This window comes from Lactuca virosa, chromosome 2 (assembly GCF_052849685.1).
Source record: "Lactuca virosa cultivar CGN04683 chromosome 2, Lactuca_virosa_CGN04683_v6, whole genome shotgun sequence".
Taxonomy (NCBI): Eukaryota; Viridiplantae; Streptophyta; class Magnoliopsida; order Asterales; family Asteraceae; genus Lactuca; species Lactuca virosa.
Window position 1 is genome coordinate 166,120,612 of NC_136427.1, and position 6,490 is coordinate 166,127,101.

Here is a 6,490-nt window from a genome sequence, read left to right on the forward strand (position 1 = left end):
AAGTTCAGTTGTTTTCTAAAACATGTCAAAGCTAGTGGGAGCATAAGTGTTATGCTTATATGATAATAATCATCATGATAGTGGGAGCATAAATGTTGTGTTTGTATGATTATTAAGGCAAGTATTGCAAGTTAGCAATATTAATTATAGAAAACAAGAGTCATACTTTGCAAAGTCGTAAGGGTTGAATAGTTGTTTTGCTATAATTAAGGGAGAGAATATTGTACTTCGTTTCAAAATCTAAAGCTTAGATTGAGAAATTTTAATAAATTTAGTCAAAGGATACATAGTGTGTTCTTAAATTTCGATTATGATTACGGCATCCCTCTTCATAGTTCGAATTGTAAGAACGAGACACATAAAATATTATGGCAGAAGATGGATAAAGCATCATATCTTTATGTAAGACATTATGCATCGGGTTCCATACGCTTCGGGTATAGGATCGATTGCAAGTGCTATAATATTTGATCATTCTAAAATTTTCAAAATGTCTAGCGCATTTAGAGGGAAAAAGTACTAGAATCGGTTTTGACTAAAATAATTAAACAACTATCAAAGGACGATCCAAAGCTCGTTGAGGATTGATCGCTTGTGAGTAGTTGGAAGTATGGTATTGGATGACATTATTATGAATAGATAAGATTCTATTAAGAATGAATTGTCATATGGCAAATATGGAAATGTTTCCATATTGGGAGTTGGATATTGAGAATCTGTATCTAGATTAGAAACTTTTATGCAAGAAAGATGTTCAAAGGAATGTACTTTGAGTGAGAGACATCATATCTATAGAATTATTTCTGATAGAGATTGGCCAAGTCTTGATGATTTTGAGCTATAACTTTCCGAAAGAATCATTGCATAAAATGTTAGAATTTAGCATAAGTAACAAGAATTTCATATTCTTATACTTATGATAAGGATTGGGAGTTGTGAAATGAATATGATTGGAAATGTGTTCATTTGATCTATTTCACAAAGTAAGGACCGTAGGTAAACATTGTGTGCATGCTGAGAGCATGGGACAAGTGTAGTAATAATTCAAGTAAGAAGTTGATTACCCGAAATAACAAATAATGAGTAATCAATATGGTGATTAAATAAAATGTTTTATTTATACCCAGAGTTTGGGGCCATATGGGATTAGTATTATTCTTGTGTTTCACTTTGCATGTTTTGACTTCCTGAATAATTAAATTATTTCAGAATAATCAAATTATTCTAATGGTCCACAGTCGTTCATATGTTGGAAGTAGGTATGAATGAAGACTGTCATGAATTGGTTTGTAGATTGTCTAAAGTGTATTAGACATAAGCAAATGTTTGCTGCAACGTTCATGAGTGCTTATGAATATGATTTGAGCATTGGATTAAACCCACACTCACTTGGATCACTTCATGGATTTTATCACGAGTGATTGGTGAGACGATAACATCCTATATTCTTGAAACCAAGATGTGTGAGTTGTATCTTGCGAGTCGGTTACACATTGATAATATGTAAACGCACCAGTAACTTGGTGTCATAAAACATATTGTTGTGTGTGATTCGGTGAGTGAGTGCAAGCGAGCATTGAGTCAAAGTTTATCCGTTCCTTTTATCCAAAGTAGGATGAAAGCGATATCTGTGGGCCCCTCGATGATTTAGTGATGACACCTAAGCGCTTGGCCAAGCCGGGACTAATTTGATGTGTTCAATTATAGTCTGTTGTCAGTCGTCATAAATCGGAAATCGGGAAACAACACATAGACAGAGAGAATGATTTAAATCCATGTCTCAGTCTATACGATATCTAGAATGGAGGAATATATGATCCCTTATCTAAAGGACACGCGTATCTGATAAGATCAGAGTTGACAACGGCTTTGGAAAGCTACGATTGCAGATCAGGATCTGAAGTCATGCGCAGAATAGTTATTAGACTTATCCAAGTGGGAGACTGTTGGATTAGTGTCTAAGTCCATAACTATTTTGGTATGTACTTGACCCGATGGTGCATGGTCCTTTTGGGTTGCCTTCACCAAAGCAACTTGATAGGATGAATTATGAAGAGAAAGGATTAAATATGATTTATTAATATATTATGAGAATAATATATTAAAGGAGAAATCATATTGTTTAATTAATATTAGTCAAGAATTAATTGGTAATTAGTTTTGTGGCTAAAAGAGATTAATTAAACTTAAGGGACTAGAACTGTCAATTGTATGATAGTTGAATATTGAGCTAATGGACTACATATTAAAGGGGTGGACGAATTCTATGGGGAAACCCATTAGAAATCGTCCAAAGCCCTTAAGGAAAGGAGTCCATGGGTTGCTTAGGGCTTAAGCATCCAAATTAGGGTTTCCTTGTTAGATAACCCTAATAGCCTCACTATATATAGAGCCCTTATGCCTCAAAAACGTGGACAAGCTTCCTTCTAGGGTTTCCATACGTTTTTTAGAGCCTCCTTCTCTTCTCTTCTTCATCCTCTTGCTCTTGGTGTTTGTGAACCATTAGAGGAGTGACACTTGTGACTCTAAGCTTTCAAAAGTCATTACAAGAAGGATTTGAGATTGTTATTGATACATAACAATCAAGGTATGATATAAACCCTCATTCATATGTTATATTGATTATCATATAATAGATCTAGGGTTTAAATTCTTGGATGAATTGCATGTACAATAGAGAAACCTAGATCCAAGCATTAGGGTTTGTATGAGCACATAGGATGTTCTTATGGCCTAAACCCATCATAGAGATGATACTCGGGATAGCGTGCGTATAAAGAATGGCATCCTAGTATTATTTAAACACATAATCGTATTTAAATTAGCGAAATAATTAATTAAAGTGTTAAACAACACTTAATTTATGTAAGGTATAGTTACCGAGAATTGTTTGATGTGTTGGAAAGGGGTTTTCGGTCTAGCCTTCACCGAAATCTTGGATTTTGGTCTTAAAACCTCAACTGAAAACCAGGTTTTCGGTCTTATGGTGTTTTCGGTCGTAAACTAGTTCTCGGTCCAAGTGTTTTCGGTTGCGAACGTGTTTTCGGTCAGATGAAGATTTGAAGATTGTTCTTGGTGTTCTTGGTGAAAATTATGAAGATTCAAAGGATTTTCTTGAAGCTTTGAGTGTTCTTGGATGATGTTTGAGAGCAAAACGGGTGTGTTTTTGAGTGAAAAAGCGAAGAAATGACTTATTTTTCGAGGAAAAATACTTATACCGGTTGGGTTTTCGGCCGGAAAGGGGTTCTCGGCCGAAAATGGTTTGCGGTCCGAGGGTTCTCGGCCGAAAAGGGTTTTCGGTCTGAGGGTTCTCGGTTCCAAAGAGAAAAGTTTGATTTTTGAGTGTATTTTACCCCAATTTCTTATAAAAAAACATCATTTATATAATTTAAACCATCGTTAATCCCTAAGATCATAAAAAAATTTACAAAATTCGAATTTTATCTAAAGAGTTTGACTTTTATTGACTTGAAAAATTAACGGGTTGTTACATTATCCCCCCGTTAGAGGGAATTTTGTCCCGAAATTCTTTCTATAGAGAGCAGACTATGGACTAGGGAAAAGGTGAGGGTATTTTTGTTTCATTTGATCCTCTCGCTCCCAAGTGAATTCAGGTCCCCGCTTGGCATTCCAGCGAACCTTCACTATTGGTATGCGACTTTGTTTTGTTCGTTTGATATCCCTATCCATGATTTCTACTGGTTCTTCCACAAAGTTGAGACTCTCGTTTATCTCGATTTCATCGAGTGGAATCACAAGGGTCTCGTCGGATCGACACTTCTTTAGGTTTGACACGTGGAAGACAGAGTGTACGTTGTTAAGTGAGAGTGCTATCAGGGACTCACCCTTTAGCTAGCTGCGTGTCTCCCACTTCAGCCCAACACAGAGGAGATCTGCACTTACGACCATAGAGGGCTTCGAACGGGGCAGCCTTGATGCTAGAATGATAGCTAATATTGTATGAAAATTCGACAAGTGGCAAATGGGTATCCCATGCTTTACCAAAGTCGATCACACATGCTCTCAGCATGTCTTCTAGTGTTTGAATGGTTCTCTAACTCTGCACGTCGGTTTGTGGATGGTAGACTGTGCTCATGTCCAACCTAGTTCCCAGAGATTTCTGTAATGACTACCAAAATCGCGAGGTGAATCTACTGTCTATATCCGAGATAATAGATACGGGCACACCATGCAGTCGTACTGTCTCTCTGATGTATCTTCTAGTTAGTTTCTCCATATTGTCTGTTTCCCTTATTGGCAGGAAGTGAGCGGATTTGGTTAATCTATCGACGATTACCCATATGGTGTCATACCCATCTTTGGTCTTGGGCAATTTGGTTATGAAATCCATTGTAATCCGCTCCCACTTCCACTCCGGTATCTCTGGCTGCTGAAGTAAACATGAGGGCTTTTGATATTCCACCTTGACTTTGGCACAAGTTAGGGACTTGCCCACGTAGGTAGCAATCTCAGCTTTCATGTTCGGCCACCAATAGAGTTTCTTGAGATCTAGATACATCTTATCTGAACTTGGATGCATGGAATATCGAGTTTTGCGGGCTTCATTCATGACAACCTCTCTGTAGCCACTAAACTTCGGTGTCCAGATCCGGTTCATGAAGTAACGAACTCCGTCACCATTGATTTCTAAGTTATTTTCCATTCCTCTTAAGGCTTCATCTGCCACATTATCCGGCTTTAAAGCTTCTAGCTGAGCCTATTTGATATGTGTGGACAAATGTGAATGGATTGTCATGGTTAGTGTCTTCACTCTACGACCTGTGTACTCATTTCAAATAAGGCCATCTGCTACTACATTGGCTTTACCGGGATAATAGCGAATTTCGCATTCGTAATCATTAAGTAGTTCTACCCATCGTGGCTGTCTCATGTTAAGTTCTTTCTGGTCGAAAATGTGTTGGAGACTTTTGTGGTCGGTGAAGATAGTGCACTTGGTACCGTAAAGGTAATGACTCTAGATTTTTAGTGCAAAGACTACTGCTCCCAACTCAATATCATGAGTGGTGTAGTTGACTCTGTGTGTCTTAAGCTGTTTCAAGGCATAGGCAATAACCTTTCCTCGATGCATAAGCACATAACCTAGCCCCTGATTGGATGCATCGCAGTAGACTACGAAGTCTTCTGTACCTTTTGGATGAGACAAGATAGGTGCACTGTACAGGGCTTGTTTTAGTGTTTGGAACACATAGTCTTGTTTCTCTCCCCAAATAAAAGTTACACCCTTCTGAGTCAGGGCGGTAAGAGGTTTAGCGATTATGGAGAAGTTTTGTATGAATTTGCGGTAATAACCAGCAAGTCCTAAAAATTGGCAGATTTCTGTTGGCGTTCTGGGTGCTGACCAGTTCTCGATTGCCTTTATTTTGGATGGGTCCACATGTATCCCTTCTTTGCTGACTACGTGACCAAGGAAGTTTACATTCCAAATCCAAAACTCGCACTTTGAGAATTTAGCATAAAGCTTTTCCGCCCTTAATGTTTCTAAGACTTGTCTCAGGTGCTTGCTATGATCTTCCTTACTTCGTGAGTAAACGAGTATATCATCTATGAATACTATCACAAATTTTTATAGGAAGGGTCGGCACACCCGATTCATATGATCTTCCTTACTTCGTGAGTAAACGAGTATATCATCTATCATCTATGAATACTATCACAAATTTTTATTGGTTAGACCAAAGGGCATTACTATAAACTCGTAGTGACCATAACGAGTTCAGAATGTTGTTTTGTGAACATCATTCCCATGGACTCGTAATTGGTGATACCTAGATCTCAGGTCAATCTTCGAAAAGTAACTGGCTCCTTGGAGTTGATCGAAGAGGTCATCTATTCACTAAAGCGGGTATCAGTTCTTAATGGTAAGTTTGTTCAACTCGCGGTAATCTATGCACATTCGGAAAGATCCATCCTTCTTCTTAACAAACAGGAACGGTGCTCCCCAGGGTGAGAATCTCGTTCGAATGAATCCCTTACTAAGCAGTTCGTTTAATTGGCTGGATAATTCCTGCATCTCTGCTGGTTCTAAGCGATATGGGGATTTGGCTACGGGGGTAGCTCCAGGAATCAAGTCGATTTGGAACTCGACTTGTCGTTCAGGCGGAACTCCTGGAAGATCTTCGGGTAAGATATCAGGAAAATTACAGACTTCAGGAATGCTCTCAAGGTCTTTTACATCTTGTTTTTCATTGACAACATGGGCTAGGAATGCGAGACACTCTTTTCGCAGGTATTTTTGGTCTTTGATGCACGAGATGATGCGAAGGTTCGAACTGAATTTGTCGCCATAGACAACGAGGGCTTCGCCATTTAGCAGATTGAGGCGAATGGATTTTTCGTAGAAAAGGATATCGGCACGGTGAGGATTTAACCAATCCATGCCGATGATGACATTGAAGCTTTTTATGGAGACCGGCATAAGGTCAATTGGGAAAGAGTAGTCATTTAGAGTGAAGGTACAACCTATGGATAT